This window comes from Delphinus delphis, chromosome 17, assembly GCF_949987515.2.
Source record: "Delphinus delphis chromosome 17, mDelDel1.2, whole genome shotgun sequence".
NCBI lineage: Eukaryota > Metazoa > Chordata > Mammalia > Artiodactyla > Delphinidae > Delphinus > Delphinus delphis.
The window spans coordinates 19,346,288-19,369,607 of NC_082699.1; the positions used below are offsets into that span (position 1 = coordinate 19,346,288).

Here is a 23,320-nt window from a genome sequence, read left to right on the forward strand (position 1 = left end):
GATTAAGTCAGGTGAAATCTAGGGAAATTTAAAAAAAAAACAAACAAAAAATGTAATGTCCATGTTAGCTTTCTTTAAGGGAAGCTTGGGATAACAGAAAGAGAACAGATTTTGGCCTCACTGCTTCTTTAGTAGGTACTTGATCACGTTATCTAACATTTCTGAACTTCTTTTTCCTTCCTTTCCTTGTGTATAAAAGGGACCTAATAAATTTCTATCTTGTGAAATTGTTGAATAGAAAAAATAAGGTAACATATATACTGATCCTAACACAGTTCCTGAAACATAGCAGTGTACACTCTATTAAAAGTATTTTCTCTTCTTTCCTCTCTTCCTCCTACAATCCCTCTTCTCTTCCTCTTTTCTTCCTACCTTATTCTTCTTCCTCAACTTCCAGACATGGTGAGCACATGATTGCAAAATCTGGAGATTTAATAAATGAACATGGTTTTTAGCATCAAGACTTTTTTAAACAAAATTGTAAGCTCGACTTGAGGCAGGAGATGGGGATCCTCTCTTTTGACTGAAGACCCCTTATTGTCATGCTTTGGAACATCCACTGAGTCCTGAAAACTTTGTGCAGTAGAATTTGAAAACTGCTGATATAGCCCCATGCTCTCATTTTACAGATGAGAAAACCGTATTTGAGAGAAGCTGAGTAGTGACTGGCCTAAACTTGCAAACTGGTAAGTGATGAGCCAAGGATAGAACTCAGTTGTTTTTCGCCCTTACCCTATTGTTCCCCTTACTATGTGAAGGTACAGAGTGAAAAATATGCATAATTAAGATTCCTCTCTTGAAGGATATCACAGTCTCTTTATGGAGATAGATGGAATTAAGGTAGAAAAGATGAGGAAGTGCAAAGTAGCATGATACAGTTATGAAATGGTTGGAATAGGTAAATACTTCAGGAAGAGAGGAGCTTGGATGATCATTATCCTTTGAGGGTGGACACGGCAAACTCCATGAGGGCAGGGACTTGTTTGCTCATTGTCATTTTGTTCCCAATGCATACAGAAATGACTGAAATCCCCTTCCAAAAGGGGATTATTACTTGTTGTTTTGAATGGAATGAATGAATGAATGGCTTAATGAAGTATAACAGTGGGTTGTGCTTCATTATTGGCTGATGAAATAGGTTTTCTGGATCATGATTTACCTATAAAAAGTTACAGTGTCATTATGTCATGAAAATTGTGTAGATTTATGTGATACTGACATAAAATACATATGTATAATTTTGTGTATACTTGATCACAATTTAAAATATATGCCTCACTGGAGGTCATGGTTAAAGATGTTTGAAAGATACTGTTTTACACAAAGAGAATATTAAAGTTTGAGGCAGACATGTGCATGCTTTGTAGAAGAATAGTGACTTTAATGGTTTTGCTCGATCAGAAGTGTTAAGAATAGTTAATCAAGGTAAAGTTTATTCAGGGGAAGAAGAACCCATTCTTCTATTGAAGAATCATTAAGAATCCTCTGGGGAAAAAAAAAAAAAGAAACCTCTGCCCTTCCTTGTCTCTACCCTCCACATTACTAGGATTTAACCCAACTACACATTAGAAAGATTAGAAAGATTAATCTGTCAGAAATGGGTAAATTGAATTGGAACTGGGGAGACCAGATCAAGAACTGTGCAAAAGAGTCAGCACAGGGTAAGGAAGTTGTGGCCTTGACTGGGGACAACCCGTAGAGAAAAAGTTTCTTGGCAAAACTGGGGTGGAAAGAGGTTAAAAAAAAGTGAGTGGGTGATGACTAAATGGAGCTTAAACAGTAAACAATTTCTTAAAACTGCTGTCTGAGGAAAAGAAATAATTAAGGAAAAAAAAAGTAGGATAATAGAGTTATAAAGTTTTTGTTAAAATAGGGAGGAGATAAAATTCTTTGTGGTCAACTAGGGCAAATCAACAGAGAAAGCTTCTAGACATAGATTAGAAATGAATCTAAAGGAGACATCAAAATTCTATTTAAAAAGATTACCTGGGAAGGAAGATAATTCCTTTCTTCTGAAATCTAGTGATTAAGACCAGAGGGGATGGGAGCAATTACTGCTTGTGGATAAGAAAAACTTAAAGAAAGACAGAGTTAATGAACGTGGCTTTCTATAAGTTGAAGATTAACCAGGGAAAACAGTTTAAATCAAGATGTGGCATTAGTCTACAAATTTTGTGTTACTAACAACAGACATTTTTAAGTTGTAAAAACATTTAATTTTCTATGTAATAAACATATCCTTGATTCACCCTAAACTTGTCTAAAACACTACTGTAACTTGAAAAATTATAATTATATATACCATATTTTGTGTAAGTTAGGAGGTTAGAAAGAAGATTATCATGAGAGTATCTTGAATTTTATGTCCTGAAAACCTACTTAAAATGAACTTGATAATGATGAAACAAGTTCAGATGCTAGAAATATAATTAAAAAGCATCAAAGTATGTTCACTTAAGACAAGCTTTTCTTTTTTGTTTGGGTTTATCTGCCATTCAGAGGAAATCCAGAGGTCAAGAATTATACATTATTACAATTTAAATAAAAATCCATTGCTTAAATTATTCATTTTTAAAATAAAACTAAATAACAGCCCTTTGTTGTTTATTAAAGGAAAGCTATGGTGGCTTTGTTGATGTCCCATGAACATGTGTATGTGAGTTTACACAATTAAGAGAAATAGCATGAGCATAAGTATGTTTGTGTGTGTATTTGTGAGTGTGTGTGTGTAATGAAACTTGTCTCTAGGCATGGTCAGGTACAAAGGTCCATCATTTAAGTCTCAGAACTAAATAAACATGTGAAATTATGATTATTTTATTGAGCTTTCTTATTTTATGACTCTCTAATGGCTCATGGATCAGTTATATTGACGAGCACTGGAAACCTTCAGCTTCAATGAGGTTTTTTATTTATTCATTTATTGTTTTTATTGTAAAGTGCCAAGAAGATAATGCCCAATTCCCAGTCTTATTTTTCATTTACAATAAACTGGAGAAATACAATTTTTATTATAGAAAAGAAACTAAAATATGTGGTAAGTGTATATAACTGGCAATTTGTATGTGACTTTCTAATTTACCTTCAGTTTCTAATGCAAATTTTTCAACTTCTGAGTTTGAGTATATCTCACTGTCAACTTCAATATTGGGCTCATGGGTTTTTTTTACACTTTTTAGGCTGAACTCACTGGCAAAATTAACCCAGTTATGTGTTTTAGCATTTGTGAAATGATAACACATTGAAGCATAATTTTTTAAATTTGTCTTTGCTTTTTTTTTTGCATATACTGTAATTCATTTGTGTCATATTTTATCAAGAATTCAGATAGTAAGAATTCCTTTCTGTGTAACTTTCTGTGGGAACTTGTAGACAGCTTGCTCCCCAAGAAAGAGAGCATGACTGGGGCTACACACTCCAGTTTAGTCTTCCTAAATTTGCCTACCAGGTAAGTCCCTTCACCTCTTCTGGGGTCAAGTGAATAAATGGGTGGCCTGGGGTCAGGAGACAGCTTCAGTTCCACTGAAACATCAAGGGTGAGGAGTAAGTATTAATATCAATATTAATTAATACCCACCAAAGTATGAATATTTCTAACATTCATGAGTAGATTTAGTTTGAAAACTAAGCATAAAAGTTTTAATTAATGTAGTGGTTGTTAATTTGGCTTACTTATCTATTTCAAAATAAAATTTAAGACTTCGTATTTAACTATAAAATTAATAAGCCCCCCCCCTCAATCTACTGGCTTTATCAACACCCTTGTCAGTTTTACTGATAGCACCTTTACTAGAGTTTGTAGGGTAAAATAGAAGTTTGCCAGTTTAGCTTCAAGAATCTTAAAGATTTTGTTTTTTTAAATTATCCTGAAATAGAAAAGGAAACCACTTGACTTGGTACTTGCCTGTGTTCCCTGAGGTCAGAGCCAACCATGACATTTTGAAAGGATTCTTAGGTTAATCTTTTGAACCATAGACTTTTAGTGCTAAAATGTTTGTTAAAATCACACTCTGGAGAAGAGAAATACTATTGTATATTGCATTATGTATATTTAGAATCACATCCTTCACTTCTCTATATATACAGAAGCTGAAGAACAGTTAATTTCCAGGTGACCAAATTTGGAAACATATGTACAGGGAGCAGAGAGGCAATGGATATTCCAAGGTAGAGAGAAATACCTATTTTCTGAGTATATAAGTATTCAAAGTAAGGTCAGTATCCAAGTTAAATGAAACCAAATTGATGGTTCATTATTCTGTTAGACCTTGCATTTTGATTTGTATTACCACTTGCACCACTATAAGAATTATTAAAACAATTTCTTATGATTCATGAGTTCACATAAATATATATTGAAATTCAAATGATTCTAAGGACAAAGGATGAAAACCGTTTAAGGAACTCATGGATATGAGAGCTCTAATAAGACTTCCCCAGGCATTCTAAAGGTTTAAAACTTGTTGTTATATGGATTCCAAAATCCAGGTCTTATACAGTAGAGTTTTTAACATACATTTCTTTCAGTGAAGACAGTGAAATTCATAGCTAAACAAGAGCTAGATGTTGAGTCTGGGAACACAGGAGCTATGAATTCACTCTAAAAATTAAAGAAAGTGGCTTATTAGACTCTAGAATCTCCAAGTGTGGTGTGGTGACCTGAGAATCCATTTTGGTCCCAGATAAATTTAGGTTAGAATCTTGGTACTGTGAGTAGTATGTGTCTTCGCTCAAGTTACTGTGCCCTTTTGAGTCCCAGTTTTCTCATTTATAAAACTGGGAACAATAACTCATCACTGTATAAAATCTGGTTAGGATTAAATGAGAAAAAGGCCTTGCAAAATGCACAGCACAGAACTGTCCCTCAGTATCTGTTAAGCATAATATTCTCCCTTCAAATGCAACTCTCTGAATTGTCTCTCTCCGAGCTACAACCCCTATTAAGAGATAAATCCACCTCTTAGACTGTATCTCCCAGCTTTGCTCATGAATGAAGGCAAATGATTGTTTTACCTAGAGAAATGGTAATGATTGTCCTTGAACAGTCAGCAGATTCATGCACCTAAAAAAAGAGCCGCATTTGGTGAAGTCAAACCTTTTATGTCTTGCATATTTCACTGATAATGCAATTTTCAAATGCAAACTGTATGGAATCAAGTGCTCTGTCTTCAGGAGAGGATAGTGTTTTAGTAGTCTCCTCTGTGGAGACTGTTCAGCAGTCTCTGATACTTTCTCTTTTTCCAGATACGCAATTTTTCAATAACCTAAAGATTGTATTTCAAAACGTATCAGAAATTCAGAAGTTTTTCCCCCCTCTAAGAAAGGAAGGAGTGGGGAGAAAAACAACATTGTATGATGGTTTACGCATTTCTTAAAGATTTTTTAAAACCTGCATTCTTTTTAGTTTTATGATCCATATGGAATGTCTGGATTTTCTTCCTCCTTTGAAAAAAGAACATATATGAATTTTTCATTTGTTTATAGTTTCAGTCTAATGGTAATAACTCACATTGTTTTAAAAATGTCAGCCACCACACTAAAATGTTCACATGTGTTAACATATTTACTCCTCAGTTATATTTAGATATTATTCCATTTTTATATACAGGGAAATTGAGGCAAAAAGAATTTGGGTATATTTCCCTGAGGTCACACAAGTAGTGGAACCAGAATTTGAACTTGAGGGTATTGTTTCGAGCTGTATCCGTATTCATGGCACAGTAAATAATAAGAGATAATGTCAGCTGAAAAAATAATGCCAGCCTATATCATTAATGAGGTTCTGTCACTTGTTTTTAATGATTTTTGGTGTGTGTATGTGTTGTGTAAAGAAACAGCTGTGCTGTGTATGAGTATTTTTTTGTTGAATGAACATTTTGTTTCAGAAACTGGGTAACAAAAGAAAATATGACAAATATTCTATATTTGTTTAACTATCATGTATGTGGATATGAAGGAACATTTTATAATAAGCTGGAAAACATTGAAATAATATTCTTTTCAATTCCTAATGTTCTTTTTAGTTATTTTTCTTTTTTTGGTGCTTAGATAAGAGTTTTGTTTTTGGAAAACTACTGTGCAATTTGAAAACAATGTAATTTCTAGTGAATGCATACTTAACTGCCTCATAAGTAATAATTAACTTATCTATGTAATATATAATGCAATTTTTACTTTATTAATCTAAATAATAAAAATAATTTTTGAGAATTAGTGACAACACAGTGCTTTACTCGGTCGATTGGAACGTATCAAATAGGTACAGTGAAATTAAATTCAACTTTGGGGAAAATAATCTCCTCTTCTTTGAGCAGGACACAACACTTTGATTGTTCAGATGCACAGCCATGATGGATCCCCATAGACGGAGTGTTGAAAGTCTCAGAGAGAGCAAACCTGGAATCTCAGGCCAAATGCTGCAGCATGATTGTGCTTTGATAAGCTAGTATAGGTCTTCTATCTGGTTTTCAGTTTTACATTAAAAAATCATTTTCATCAGTGAAATCAAGAGTGAATTTATAAAGATACCATTTAAAATAAATCAAAATTCAGGTGGAGGTAAAAATCACCCATCATTATTAATGTCTTCATATTGAAGTGTGATATCTGAATAATATGTTATTGTTCCTGAACCCTGCCAGAAAATATAGCTGAGGTAATTCACAGTGTTATACATATTACTGCAAAGTAAGTAAAGGACTCTTGCTCTCAAAGCTTAGTAATGACCTTGAGCGCATAACTTCATTTCTCTGAGTCTCTTTTCTCACGGGGGATGGACTTAGGTGGCTGGTTTTCGGACAGCGCTCTGCCATGTGCTACAGATTAGGAGCGCTTTAGTCTCCTAAGCCATTCTGACTTTGTATTTTACCTATTGGTTAAATGCTTGCAATTTGCTTAGAAAATACTTCCAGAAAGTAAAGATTTGAAAAGCCTCTGGACTAGATGCATCTGAAATTCCTCCCACCTTTAACATTATATGATCCATTTCTTTCCTAATTCCTATGCTAGAATCAAACACGCAAATTACCACTGCCTTGCATTCCAGACTTTTCCAGATGGAATGCCCATCTTCCCCTTTGCAATAGTCACACATCCTCTTGTTTTTCAAGGTCCAACTCTATCTCTGTGATAGCCAGGAAAAGCTCTCCTTCCTTGGAATTTCAATGACAGCATGTGGGCATCGTTTTTGAGGTACATACCTGTTCCTCATTCTATCAGGGTTTTTATATATTGGAAGAGTTGCCATCTCTAATTCCTATAGGGGCTAGCTGAAGTAGGCGGATGGAGAGAAGATAATGGTGGGATGACAGGGTACTCCCTGGAGAGGACACGGACCATTAGGAGGGCATAACCTTAATGGGATTCCTGGATACCGTCCACAGGGAAATTTAAGATCAATATTATCAAATTATATTTCAATAAAAATTGTACATCTGAAGCTCTCATGGAAATTTTAACTTTTGAAAACATTCAAAAATAAAGCCCAGAAAGTGCCAGAACAACAAAAAGTATGTGATGGCCACTTGTATACGCCTCTGGACCATACATGCACACATGTTTTCACCCCCTAACACGAACACAATCTATTTACTTGCATGTTTGTTCAACAGAATTGAGTGAATCTTATTGGAAATGTTCAGACAGGCTTTTTATATAGGCTTGACTGAAATCTTGATATTGATAAAAACTAGTGCAAACGTGACTGTCAAGAGCAATGTGACAATGCTCTCAAGATGATCAAATTGTAAGTGGATATCTTCAAAGGTAAAACCTTCCATTCTTTACCTCAGTATCCCCTGCTTGATGCTCTGCAGCACAGTATAAATGCCTTCCAGAAGAAGGAGATTAAGGAAAGTTTAACTGTTGTACTATAGTTATTGAAGAGGCAGACAGATTAGCCAGTTGCCTAGAAGAAATCAGAAGTCTCAAATGGAAAGTTGGGAGGGTTTTAAAGCAACCTTCTTGTGTTAATCTTGAACGATAATTTGTATTAGACCAGTTTTCCTTTTCAGCTGCTTTTTCTGAGCTCCTTTAGTGCTCACTAAATACACTAGAATACTGATAAGTTTATATTCTTTTAAATCTTGCTCTGCTGGTGATCATACTTCCTTATTCCCATCAAAAACATTTGAATGTTAAACTATATGAACAATTTGAAACACTCATATTTTAATTCTCTATGTAACAGTGATAGTGTTTTTAACAGATTTATACCATCATTTGATTATTGTTTCCTGTTTGAAGTTATTCCCAATTAATTTTTCATATTCCAGTTAAAATTTTAATCTAATCACTTATTCTGTTTATAACTAAATAGCAGAGTGTTCAGTAGTGACTGGGTATTCAGGAGGGAAGATAGAACACTTCTGACTCAATGACATGAGAACCAAACATGCACAAGCTTAGTTATAACATAAAGTTTGAAAGGATGTGTTGATAAAATGGTAACTTTTCAATTATGAGGAAATCATTAATTGTTTATCCTGTTACATTTTACTTCAATATAAAATTGATTATATTTCTAAAAATAGTGTGTTGATTGATTAAAATATTTATTCATCTATTTCAATTAGATCCGATAAAAATTTCCCTAATTTTATCTTAATAAGTCAGTCAAGAGAAGTTCATTTTCTCTTCCCAACACAAATGTAATTCTTGAAGTGGTTTTTGTGGCTCGGAGCTCAGACTTTTAACAGTCCTGTTAACAAAATAAGCAGAGGTGTTCTCTTGTTAAAACTATCCACCTATTTTGCCCACAGAAGTTCTGCCTGGTTCGTGGCCCCTCCCTGCTCAGATTCCTTCAGTTCTGCCATTTCCTTCCTCAGCTTTTGTTACACTGCCCCCTGCATCTCACCAAGTGGCCTCACAGTCTAAATTGTTCAGGTTAGTCATCTTCTCTCTAAAAAGCATGTCGTCTGTGTAACTTTTCATTGAAGTTCAGTATCGTTGATCTAAAGCTGGGCTTACCAATGATAGGTCTACTTTCTTTAAAATTAAGGAAAATGATAGTATTTAAATAGAGAGTAGGTAATATTTTTAAAACTAAGCATATAGCAGATATTCCCCTTAAAAATTTATCAAAATGACATCCATTGCAGGATTAAACAAGCTGAGATCTGAATAAGTATTATTAGTCATAGTTGCTTAGAACTATTATTTTTATGTTGATATACATGGCCAATAATAATTAACAACATTGATGAAAAGAATAACTAACCCCTTAGTACAATTTTCTATGCAGATGACACTTTCATGTGAAATACCTCATTGGATTATCACAACCCTATTATTAATATTATTGGTATACAGATATTATTAAAGATTCAAAACTTAGTTAAGAAAGATTCAAGTTAAGGAACCCAAGTGAATGGCTGCTTTTAGAAGGTAAATTTTTACTCTTTTAATGAAATGAAATTTTGGCAAAATTGACAGTATTTTCCCTTTGACCCAATATATCATTATGAGAAAGTAATCTCAAGTAAATATGAACTTTATCTCAGTATTTCTTAAAATAGGAATTATTAGGAAAACTCAAATGATTAATAGGAGAATGGTTAAGTATATTATCTTCATGATGAGTATTAAGCAACTATTACAAGTTACATTTTCTAATAACATGGAAAAAATGTTCACAGGTTAATAATAGGTGAATCAAAACAAGATATAGAAATGTTTAATGTGCATGACTGCAATTATAGAAACATATCTCCGAGTCCCGAGCCTGAATAATCCAATGCACAAGGCATCTGTCCATCTCAGGGTCCTCTCTGAATTCTCCTGGTTCATCTCTTTGCTTGGCTACTCGTTCTTCAGGTTCCAGATTAAATGTTACTTTCTCAGGAAAGCATTTGCTGACCCTCAGGGTCACTTCAGACCAGGTGTGTACCCCAGTTATATCTTGTCCTAACGCTTTAATACTTATTATGATGACAATCACTTTGTAGTATCTTTTGAATGTCTGTCTTCCTTACTAGACTGTAAGCTTCATTTGAGCAGAAACTGCATCAGCCTTGTTTCTCAATGCCTGGTACAGAGACTGGGACATAGTATGAACCCAGTAAACATTTGTTGAAGAAATGACTGACTGAATGATTGAATGAATGCAAGGCACTGTGCTGAGGAATTTTCATGTAATCTCTTTGAGACTCCACAAAAAAGATGAAGTGGGGGCCATCTCTATTACATTTTATGGATAAGGAAACTAAATCTTAGAGAGAGAAAATTGTCCAAAGTTGTATAGCAAGTCAGTGGACAGCTCAAATTGAAACCTGATGTCTTGGAATGTAGTGCCCAAGTTCTTAGACACAGATTATGGAAGTGGTTGCAGTGGATATAACTAGTAAGTCAACCGTATCTTGTTGAACTATATTAAATGTTCACATTTGTAGATCAAAGATGGTGAAATATCACCAACTTCATATTATTTTATTAGTAATAATGAATTTACAAGCATTTTAAATTCTGCAAAATGTATAAAAATAAATACTGTGGTAGAACTGCAGTAGTTTTTATGTTTTGCACACAATCTTAACATTCTTCAAATTTTCTACACTTTTTAATCATTTTCTGTAAAAAGGAACACAGTTATTAAAATCTACTCACCCCAGAATGTTGGAGCTAGTTCTCAAGTCCAGATTTTTTTTTGTTTTTAATTTTTGGCTGCGTTGGGTCTTCATTGCTATGCACAGGCTTCCTCTAGTTGCGGCGAGCAGGGGCTAGTCTTCATTGCAATGCACAGGCTTCTCTTTGCGGTGGCTTCTCTTGTTGCTGAGCATGCGCTCTAGGCACGCAGGCTTCAGTAGTTGCAGCACGCAGGCTCAGTAGTTGTGGCGCATAGGCTTAGTTTCTCCATGGCATGTGGGACCTTCCAGGACCAGGGCTCAAACTTGTGTCCCCTGCATTGGCAGGCAGATTCTTAACCACTGTGCCACCAGGGAAGTCCCTCAAGTCCATATCTTTTGACACCAAATCCCAAAGAGTTTTCATTGAATAAGTAGACTGTGTGAAAGAGAAAATCAGAGTTCTATATTGCAAAGTTATAACCATCTTATGAATTGCTATACAATTAGCAATTGATTAACTTTTCCAGATAGTTTAATCCAAAGTCAATCTTTAAAATATTGTTTTAAAATTTTAATTGAAAATTCTTTGTAAAATCTAAGACTACAGAACAGGAAGCCACATTAAGTCTACATCATAGAACTATTAAGGTTTTGAGCTGGTTGGGTATACTTCTTTCTATGTATGCCTTTCATGCTTTCTATTATTTTTCTATCACAGATATTGCTAGCAATCAAATTTATAGCATCTAGATTTAAAGATACATGTTTTATTTACTGCAAGCATTAGTATTTAAGATAAACTTGGTTTTCAAAAGTTAATTATTTTTCCTGAAACTCACCAAGGTAACATAACATCAAATTTATATTACATTCTAAATGTAATAGTGTGCATCTACTAAACCCAAACTCCCAGTCCATCCTTCCCCCTCCCCCCACCCCCGCCCCTTGGCAACCACAAGTCTGTTCTCTCTGTCCATTGAGTCTGTTTCTGTTTTTTAGGTTCATTTGTGTCATATTTTAGATTCCACATATAAGTGATGTCATACGGTCTTTGTTTTTCTCTCTCTGACTTACTTCACTTAGTATGATAATCTCTAGTTGCATCCATGTTGCTGCAAATGGCATTATTTCTTTCTTTTTTATGGCTGTGTAATATTTCATTGTATTTATGTACCACATCTTCTCTATTGGGATACAGTATTTGATAGGCAAAGAATTAAGTCATGCTGCCTACACACAGATTCTGAAGGTTGTCACAGTTACTGAGCTCCCCATAGGTCTGTGCCAGCTGCCCACCATACCTTAGATCAAAAGCATCAGATATGAACCTGAAGTGATTATACAGGGCCTATTTTTATTCATGGCTTATTGTGAATCTTATGAATGAATGAATGAATAAATTGACATCTTCTATCTTAACTGGATTCCTAATCTCCAGCTGTTGTTTCTTCACCATCACATTGGACTTCTTGGCCCTGACGTTACAAATGAATCTGATGATCCTTTCTTTGGATGTTGTCTCTAGGACCAGCCTTTACCCCATTATTTCTCCTTAAATTTTCTACTTCTTAAAGTGTACCTTTCATTGTCCCATTTGCAGAGACCCCAACATGCTTTCTCCCTGAGCCTTGACAATACACTTCATTATATTTTAGTAACTAGATTTGAATAATCTGATTTGACCATCTTTTCTTCCTGAACTTTTAAGTACAGAGTAGAGCTAAGCCCTGAGATGGGAGAGAAAATACATGAAAATAGTAGTCCTGTATAATAGTATTTTATACTTTAGTTAAATTAGTAATAATTTACTGTGGTTCATTTGCAGAACCATGAACGATACAGCTTATCTATACCTTTGTGGATGGGACCTGGCCCAATTCAAGCAAACAACAAACAAAAATTTGAAAACCTTTTCTGGCTTAAAATTTTAAAGTTGATTTTGAAAATTCACACTCCAAAAGTGAATTCAAAAAGTGAGTAATTTTATAATCCCACTTAACATCTCAACAATTTAAAAAATGGTAAAACCTAGTATCCCAATTGTTTTGTTTACTCGCTCTTTCCTGATTAATAATTTTCACATTTTCATAAACTTTAATTTCCTTCATGATAAGTTACATTGGGACAGGCTTTTTTTGCCAACTCACAGATGGGTTGTCCTTTTGCATATAACTGTATGTGTGGATCACCCATTCTTTTTTTTTTTTCTTTATTTTGTATTCTTAAAATTTACAACATGTCCTTGGTTTCAGGACCTGCCACACTTAAGACTTCCAGAATTGATATATATTTGATTTTTTAATGTGTCATTTGATTTGTACACTTATCACTTATCTGCTTAAAAAAAATCTTTCATGGCTTCCAGTCATGCCTGGAAACAAACCTGAAAATTTCTGTCTCAACCTCTCTAAACCCTCTATAATATTGTACCACTTTTAAAGTCCAATGACGTCTCACATATCCTTTCAAACATCCATCATTTGCTTTCTTTTTACCCCAAATTCTTCTTTTGTCTACCAATCAAAATCTACTTATTCTCTACAGCCCAGCTTAGACCTAATATCATGATCACCCAATTCTTCAATTATGAATTTTCCTCTGCGTCGCAGAAGTTCCTAGAGTTAGAATAATCTCATTTCTCACTCATTCATGCTAATTACCCTTACCAGTTTTTCTCTCCACAAGTAGATTGACTCCTTGAGGATAGAAGCCGTGTTTCAAATTGCTGCTGTTATTTAACACAAATGGACATTTTGAACAATAAACTTAGAATCATGCAATCTTAGTACTTTGAAGCATTAGGGATCTTAGGGATTAATATACCAATTTTTTTTTATTTTACAGATGAGAAAACTGAGATTTAAATGGGGGCAGTATGGAACAGCCATTCTTAATAGTCTTTATCTCAGTGTCTTTGATATCCTTTCTCATTCTGTTTCCTCAGACTTTACAATGAATACATGTGATGTGATGTCTTCTGTGTATTAATAATGTAAAAGACACTGTATTATCCATGCTTTGGTCAGAAAAGCAAAACCCGCTTTAGGAATTTGAAGCAGGAAGGGATTTCATTCAAAGAACAAAGTGCTCACAAAAGCACCTCCTATATGGTGAAGCCTAAGCATTTATTCACCTGCTACTGTTGCAGGAGCAGTGAAGCTTCTGTGTCTCTTCCACCTTCTAAATGTTTGTGACTGTTCCTAAATGACAGAATCTGAACTAGGAAAGCAAAAAACAAACAAAAAGAAAACTTATCCTTATATTTACGTCTTAGTTTTTTATCCTGAAAATTCAGTGCCTTTCAATTTAAGGGCAAACGTTTCCATACACCTCAGGAGCTCACAGAGATCAATGTACTGTAACCCTGAATAATAATTGATGTTTATAATTATAGAAGTGTTAGAGCTGGAAGGGACCAGAGATAAACTGAACTCATCTTCTCATTTGAAAGGTCAGAGTCACATAGCAGTGAAGTTGGGAGAGCCATCTTTTTTAAACCTACTCCATGGCTAAAGATGGTATGTTTCCCTGCTGCACTTGTCTCTTAAGCTTCCCATTGCTGTATGCTTACAGTCAATTTAATTTTATAGCCTTCTGATTTAATGAAGTTAGTACTTCTTATACCTAATTATTTAGTGCTAAGACCCTGTTTGAGCTTGATAAGACACTTCAGAAATTTTTACTAAATCTTTATCACACAGGTGCAAACAAAAAGGGAATGGTTAAGACTGCCTGTTGCTGTTCTAAGATCAAATCACCATTTTATCTGATGACTTACAAACTGGAAAGTTGACCAATAAATCTGTTTAATCAGATCTCTCAATATTGTGAATGATCCTCCTGGTAGCCAGATATATTATAAGTCTATTGTGGCCACTTCTCATTTTTACTCGTTGTTCTGGATGGAACTTGTTGTGGCACTGGGGTTTTCTTAAGTATAAACCATTCCAAAATCACACTGTTATTTATTTTATTTTTTTTTGCTGTATGCGGTCCTCTCACTGTTGTGGCCTCTCCCGTTGCGGAGCACAGGCTCCGGACGCGCAGGCTCAGCGGCCATGGCTCACTGGCCCAGCCGCTCCACGGCATGTGGGATCTTCCCGGGGCACGAACCCGTGTTCCCTGCATTGGCAGGCGGACTCTCAACCACTGCACCACCAGGGAAGCCCAAAATCTCACTGTTGTTATAGTTGCTTTGTCTTCAGGCTATCTAGTATTCCTTTTGGGCTGTGGGTCTTTCAACATGCAGTTAGGGGATTAAAGTAAATCATTTAATCCATGCAGCATGTCACTCAATAGTATACTTTTGGAAGTTGTTTCCACAGGAGCACCAGTGAAAGCAACCAGTCTGAGATAGTGACACTATAGAAAAAACTGACAGGCTACTCCTTTTATTGATTCTACTCTTCTCTACAAATATAGACTCCGTTCCCTACCACAGCCTTGTAAGTGGTGACTGCTGAGGTTTCTAAATTGCTTTGTAAATTATTTATTACTTGGACACCTTGTAAAGACCTCTTTTCTTCTTGTCTGACTTGCCTGTGATTTCTAAGGTCTCATATATATTGAAAGGTCTCAACGTATACACTGACCACAACCTTCTAAAGGAACTCTTTTTCTTCCTATCTTATATTGCAAATCTGATTTGTTGTACGCATATTACGATTATGCCTTTTGCCATTCTCATTTCTGATATAATGCCTGCAAAATATCGTAAAAGCTTATATACATATGTTCCAGACGGAGGACTAGACAGGATGGCAGTTTGGAGCCCGGCACTATGCAGTTAATTAGCACATTTTCAAACTAAAAAGTTTAAAGTATTTGAAGAGCATTTATTTAATGATGGAGGGAACAGTTTCTATGAATAAAAATTGTTTATCAGAGCAGATGCACATATTTAATTCACTTGCAGTAATGTAGTAGAGTCAATGTTCTGAAAAAAATTGCAAATGCTTTCTTTTTCTGAATTCTCTCTTAGATTTTCTTTTGTGATTTTGTGAGCCATAAGATTTTTAATGTTTATAATTTATATAATAAGAAAACACACTTCTGTGTCCAGTAAATGGAGAAATTTGAAGATTGTGACTGTCTACTTTTAGCTGACTGAAACTACACACACATAAGAATACTCAACAGAAGGAGGTCTGTGCTTAATAACATGTTTCTCCCTTCCCTCCCCCTGGCTTCCTACATTGATAGGCACAGGACCAGTATACACTTTTTGAATTAAGGCTGGGGTATTGTAGCACCATTTGTAATTTGGAAATCCAAAAAGCTACCCGTCTCATCCATTCCTTAAAATTCATTTGATTAAGTTTGAAGAGTATAAACTCTTCAATCACATTGCCACCATTGATGAGCTCTGTGACTTGAGGAAAGTGACTTAGTCTTTGTACATAACACTTTCTTCTACTATAAAATGAAAAATAAAAAAATATATATGCAAAGGGTTATTGAAATAATACATGATAATATAGAGTCTTAGCATGAGCACATTTTAATAGTTCTGTAATGGTTATGACATTACTGATATATGGTTTTTGCTAAAGAACTTAATTTTATGATATTTACATTTTTATATAATACCAGTAGATACATGTTGAGAGTAAAGAAAATATGCAATTAACAAATGTACATAAAAACCATAGCATCTTTTGAGAAATTTTTTCTAATTATAGAGATTTGAGGAGCATGGAAACATACTTCTAAGATCACTATAATTCTCAATGAAATGGAGGATGCAAGTCTGTTAGGAGACAAATGGATAGATCCATTATGAAGATTTCCAAGCAGATGAAGCCAGCTATTTGAGACAGACAGACTGCAGTGGGTAAGAGATAGCATAGGAAGAGCAAAGCTGGAAACCAGCAAGCAGCTTTAGACAATGAGGTCATTATGGCCATACGTTTAAGCCTGTTTCAATGACATCCTCTCTAGGGAAGGTATGCCGCAGTGCAGTGCTGAGTTTCTTTTCCACTGCTTTATACCAACATGTATTACTACAACCTGGTTTCATTCTTTTCTTGCATGCTGAAGGAACTCGCCTTTAAAATGAGTTTTCTATACTTATTTTCATACTCTACTTCTGGCTTGGAATGCTTGCTTCTTAAAGTTATTTCCAATGTTCAAGGCCTAGCTGGAGTGTCACCTCCCCCGCAATCTATCCCTATTGTTCCCACCTACTTGTTTCTTCCCTTTCTAAATTGTTTCAGCATTGATAGTATGAATCATTCTAACATCTGAGATTAGATGATAATCTAATCTCCATCCAGATAAGATCTAACCCAGCTAGAAACACATAAGGCAGGGAAGATTCTTTTACTGTCCCTGCAGTAGCTACACAATGACAGATTAAAAAGAGATCAGAAAAACTAGTTAAAGCAGAGAGCATTTGGGATAAAATGCAAATTCTAGCACTAAATTGGAGCTTTATCCTAACCATCTATATTTGTGTGTCATTTTACATATATATCCCATTCTCACCTAATAATAACAGAATTTACCACGCTACTTCACGCTACCTCTTCATGCTACCTCTTACTACTGTAAGAGGTTACGGGATTTGTCCCGAGTTTTTCTATCAATCCCAGCTGACCTCACAGAGTGGCCCAACTCATCCTCACAGGAACCACATGAGGAAGGCCTTAAAGACGTTTTTAGCTTCGACTGATAAACAATGAAGGTGATTTCTCTTGAGAAAAAGTGAGAGAAGAACAACCACCCATCCTAAGCAGTCTCTGCCTCTTCCGCTTTGGAGGCGAGGAGGGGGGATGGTTCTTGGAACAAGATTGGTTTGACACAAAAAACAGATGGCATCCAGCAGACTTAGTGCCTGCAAGAGCTTCCAGCAGAGTTGGAACGTGATTAAAAATATATATATATATATATGTATATGTACAAACACATACACATATGTATTCATATATATACCATTAGAATGTGTGAAAAATGTATATTGTTAAAAGATAAACTGAGGCATATTAAAAGTTTTAAGAATTTATTTGAGCAAAAATCAGTTCCAGTCAGATAGCGCCAGAACAGAAGTTGTTGGGAGCACTCCACTGGACAAGAGCTAGGGAAAGGCAAACAAAGAAGGTGCAAATAAAGGCAATCATTTGATTGGCTATAGCTTGAAACCTAGTTGGCTCTTTGTGATTGATTGTCCTTAGGTTTCTATTTCTTCACCTTGAGGCATTTACAGGCTTGGGTTTTGATTTGATAGGCCATCAAAGCAACAGAGCCACTTCAGTCTAACAGCCTCCTTGTTTATTTTAACAATATGTATTTAGTGAAGTTTGGGATTGGAGGGGAAATCTCATCATTGGGATGGCCAGATTCCTGTTGAAAAATTTTAGAGGAGGAAGCAAGGTAAATATCTGGAGGGAAAGGAACTATTGGACTGAACTAGATTAGGGAGACCCTTTCATGTCCTAGGAAGAAATGGAGGATGGTGGGACATGGGCTTCTCCACCCTGAAGAGTTCCCCAAATGGCCTCTTTTCTCACAAAATGAATCATTGAGACAAAACTTATAAAGTACAAACATTGCAAAAATATTATAAAGAGACAAAACTTATAAAGAGACAAGACTTATAAAGTACAAACATTGCAAAATGTTTGTACCTAGTGAGTATTTCCAACAGAAGTGTAAGAGATTGTCTATTCTACTTTATCTTTATTAGCGCTGGGTATTGTAATTTGTAAAAAATGCTAAGTTGAAATATAAAAAAATACAATTGCTCTATAGTTTTCAGTTTAGGGTGAAATTTTCTATATCTTTATTTAGTAACTGTGCTTCCTATTTTTCAAAATTGTATATATTCTTAACATTTCATAATGTCTATTTTAACAACAGTGTTTTTAAAATTAATTTATATAAGCCTTGTAGTGGTTTTCACCTGTTTAAACATCTGATAAGCATATATAATTCCCACTGATATTAATAAAAATTAGGAAATTTATTTGCTGTACCTACTAATTTCATTAAGCCTGATTATGTTTTTATTGTGATTCATTTCCAAAAGAAATAGTTGAAAATTTGTCCCAAGTAATTGGGGTACATTTTCTTTTATTTTCTCTGTTGCTACATTTCCCACTCTAAGCAAAATTTGCAGAATAGATATCAATGCCAAATAATAAAATCCACCCTCACTATACTGATATTTTTAAAACATGAGCAGCACTGTATTGATATTTAAATAATAATATATTTTAGGACTACTGACTAAATAATTATAAACTTTGAGTTCATTTATGAAAATTTATTGAATCCATACTTTGTTGAAATAAAACAGGAAAATCTGAGTTTTATAAAATATTTAACCTTCCTGCAAAAAACAGAGTGTAGTGAGGTTATGAACACGTATTCAATAAATTAACAGACAACATGAAATATAATAAATGACATAAAATTAAACAAAAGGCTTTTGCAGAGAGTGAGGAAAAAGCATTCCCTGTACCTTCCAACACACACACACACACACACACACATATCCACGCATACATCCCCCACAGGGCTGAAAATGTAGAAGATGTAGAAGGAGACCAAGGAAAATGATGTGGTAGGTAAGTGAAAATTTAAGTCATCTTTATTGCCTAAAATAATGAGACAAACTTTAATGAGGTATTTTATTATAGTCGCATAAATTGAGCTTTAATTTGTGACCATTGAGAATACTGCTATTGACTAGAGAGTAAAATTGTTTTTATTGAATGTAATAAATAAAGATTGCATATTAAAATATTGTGTATCATGTGTATTTAGAAACAATTTCATCAAGTGCAGGTACTCTGACTTATTAATCCTTGAAATTATTGCCTAGATTAGTGCCTAGAACATAAAAATGGCCATTAATTTTTTTTTGAATGAATGAATAGTGGTAAAATGTAATGTTTGGAAGGGCCAAATTTTAGATGTCATTAACTCAAAATATATGTAAATAAACATGCACTCAAATACATGAAAAATATATTTTAGTTTAACAATAAACTACTTTAAAAAGGTGACGATAGCAATTTTAATTTAAATTGATTGTAAACTATGGCCTGCCAGCTATGTGCAAGGTAATGTTTTTGGTGTTAAACTACATAGTTTCATGAAGTTTGGTCTCCAGTAATGAGTAATTAAGATCCAGTAGTAAGCTAGACAAGTGAGCTAGACAAGCTAAGACAGTGATTTTGGAACAAAATGAATTTATCTTTATTCTAGTTGTACTTTGGCAACTGATGCACAGATTATATCTTTTAAGATTTAAAGATGAAACAATGCCTCTCATCTTGTACTCTTTCTTGGTATGAAATACTATCAAATAAATCTTCACTTCTACCACATGATTTTTCCTCAGTCTCCTTCTACATTGTTAGCCCTGTGTGTGTGTGTGTGTGTGTGTGTGTGTGTGTGTGTGTGTGCGGACATTAAAGATGAAAGAAAATTTTAATAAATTGCAATATCTCGGAAATCTTCAGTTGTACTGTCCCCATGTGACGGCATTCACTATTATCACTTTTATTAAAGTTGTTAAGGATGGGAATTTGTTCTTAAACAGGTCTTTAAGTTACCAACCAGTCATATTACTGTAAGCTTCAGAATTCACTAGGCTGAGGAGCTGACAGTTTCTTGATTTTTAAATGTCTCTGCTTAAGCATACTGTCAACTTTGGAACTTGTATAAGGGAGAAACAGTGACTTCCATAAAGACATAACAGTTTACATTTTTTATAATGAAATACTTAACACATAAATGTGTGATATATGCAGTATAAAGAATAATATTAAAATGGTATAGCTACCTCCCTAAGAAATAGAATATTATCAATATTTTAATATTTTCTCTTTGCCCCTTTTAGCAAATTTATCAATTACGTATTCCCTCCTTCCTCAACAAAGCCTTTGAATTTTGTGAACTGTTGTATTTATATTTATAAGGATGTGCTATTAATAATTTATAATTGAAAGATGTATGAAATACCATGGGAAAAAGAACATACTATCAAAACTAACATGTAAAGTCTGTTACTTCTTCAAAAATAATTTTATATTTAAATCTATTTTTAATATTATAATTATATGCAGAAAATTTGGAAAGTACCAAAAATTATTACAAGATAAAACAAAATCTACAATAAAATCTACTTTTTAAAGGTAATTAATATCTTAAAAATATTATTCTGGTCACTGTTAGTCTTTAATCTTTTGCTTTTTTTGTCATGAACTCTGCCTGACGTCTATTGGCAGCTTTCTGATAGCTTCTTGAATATATTTTAATATTCTAATTTTTTCAACTTTGTAGATATTACATTACCTTCATAACACTTGAGATATTTTTATTTATATTTCCTGCAGCCTTCAACTTTTAGTTACTCAAACAAAAGTTTGATATTACTATAGTTTTTCTTAGGACATTTTTCAACCTCCTAATTATTTTGGGCAGCCTGCACTAGAATTCTCCACCTCATAACGTGGGATTTACTCTCAAATGTTAGGATTCTTAAAGACTCCTGCACTTTTTCTTACCACTTAATTTTTATAGAGACCTCTTCTGCAAAATTCAAAAACATGTAACTGGTTTTCTTGAAAGAGTTCATATAAATTTTGGCTTTTGTTCCGTGAAAATCAATCGGACTAATGTTACTACAACCAGAAAAGTGGAAAAAAGATGTAGAAAACATAGAAATGATGTCATAGGTGGAAATTATACTACAGTGGAGCAGCATCAGATACATTATTGCTATATGTGTGAACAGCATTAAAATAAGTTTTAATAAAAAGGTTTTGCTATATCTCAGACGACCAGCATAAAAATTTTGTGATTATAAGAATGGCAGTTTTAGAGAAAATCAAATGCAGCAGTGTTTACTAGATTTGGAAACATTACCTTATCAACCAAGTATAAATTTTGCTGTAGAAAGCGCATGTTCTCAGTTCCATTGACCTGTGATTCAGAAGAGCTTAGTTAAGAAGTTGTCCACAGTCCCTTGCTTCCCACTAGATTTGACTGGGTATATAAATGTTGTGTAGAGAAGCGTTTAATGACTGAGAACCTAACAGAGCTGTGTATTTGTATTTGAATTTACTTTAAAGGCCTTAAGTACATAAACAGCTGTTTTAAAACAAAGTCTGGTCTCTCTGTTGGCAGAAAGAAATGTGTTTGTGTTTGTGCGTTGTTAAAGCAAATGTAACTTCATTAAGCAAAGGATATCATATCTGATTCCTTGCCGAAGGAATTCCTAACTGCTGGACATAATAAAGAAATTAAAAGAGATGTAAATCCCAGTAAATTATATATCTAATAAATAACTCACAGAGAAAAAGATAACATTGTTTCCTATAGCTATTGAAGAGGAGCACATCATTATAAATTCAGGGCAGAAAATCTTTATTTCATCTTAAATCTTATTATCAAATCTATTTTCTTCCTGGTTGCTCCCTAGCTGTCTTTGTTTTCTTTACAGTAATGAAAGAAACTCTCTAGATATTTCTGTGTTCCAAGCTTTTGTTACTCTATGAATTTATTCATAGGATTCCTTGGAATTTTTTTTTAATTAAAAGTCTTATGCTATGATATGCCAAATCAATTTAGAAGCTAAACTTAAATTGCATTTAATATTATCTTGGTGTCTCAATTTCAGTCATAAAAATTTCAAAAATATGTACAGACACTTTAAAAATATACCATGCTATTATTAATATAATATACATGTTAACAGAAACCTCACTGAAAAATTTAAAAGAAAATTAATGTATTTATATTGTAGGCAAACACTGAGACATTTGGGAACCACATAAAATCCTGTGCTTTCACTGCTGAGGGCCTGGGTTTAATCCCTGGTGGGGAACTAACATCCCACAATCCACGTGGCATGGCTAATAAATAAATAAATAATAAATAGATAAATATAATTTAAAAAAAAGAAGCAGTATTAAAAAGAAAAGATGTGTTGGAGGACCCATTCTTCTTGACTTCAAAACTTACTACAACTTTTTACAAAGCTGCAGTAATTAAAAATGTATGGTACTGGAATGAAAACAGATACATAGAACTGAGAGTCCAGATATAAATCCACACATTTATAGTCAACTAATTTTGACAAGAGTACTAAGACTATTCAATATGAAAAGAATGGTCTCTACAACAGATGGTGCTGGGTCATCTGGAAATTCATATGAAAGAGGATGAAGTTGGACCCCTACCTAACACAATATACAAAAATATACTCAGAATGATCAATGGCCTAAATCTAAGAGCTAAATTGATAAAATCCTTAGAAGAAAACATAGTTTTACATCTTCATGACCTTGGATTAAGCAATGGACTTTTAGATACGATACTAAAAGCACAACTAAGAAAAGGAAAAAACAATTGGACTTATCAAAATTGAAAATCTTTGTGCTTCAAAGGACAATATCAAGAAATTGAAGAGACAGCCAACAGAATGGGAGATAATATTTGCAAATCATATATCTGTTAAGGGCCTAGTATCCAGACTATAAAAAGAACTCTAACACTGCAACAATAATATGATATAACCCAATTACAAATGGACAAAGGATTTGAATAGGTGCTTTCATAAAGAAGATACATAAATGGGAAATGCAATTTAGAATGACAATGAAATAAGATTTAACACATCCTATGATGGGCATCATAAAAAAAGAGACACAGAAACAAGTATTGGCCAGGACACTGAAAAATTGAAACCTCATATACATTACTGGATAGAATGTAAATTGTCACAGCTGCTTTGGGAAAAATTTTTG

At 34.0% G+C, this 23,320-nt stretch overlaps 1 protein-coding gene across 3 annotated transcripts in view; it reads left to right on the forward strand.

Annotated features, from left to right (window-relative positions):
• The window catches only part of HNF4G (hepatocyte nuclear factor 4 gamma), a 130,991-nt gene that overhangs the window by 55,278 nt on the left and 52,393 nt on the right, over positions 1-23,320 (forward strand). For 2 of the 3 annotated variants that reach the window (XM_059994789.1, XM_059994792.1), the window contains exon 2: positions 630-686. The exons of the other annotated variant lie outside the window; for it this stretch is intronic. The gene's annotated coding sequence lies outside the window, so the exon portion shown is untranslated. The remainder of the gene's footprint in view (positions 1-629; positions 687-23,320) is intronic. 3 annotated transcript variants of the gene reach the window in all.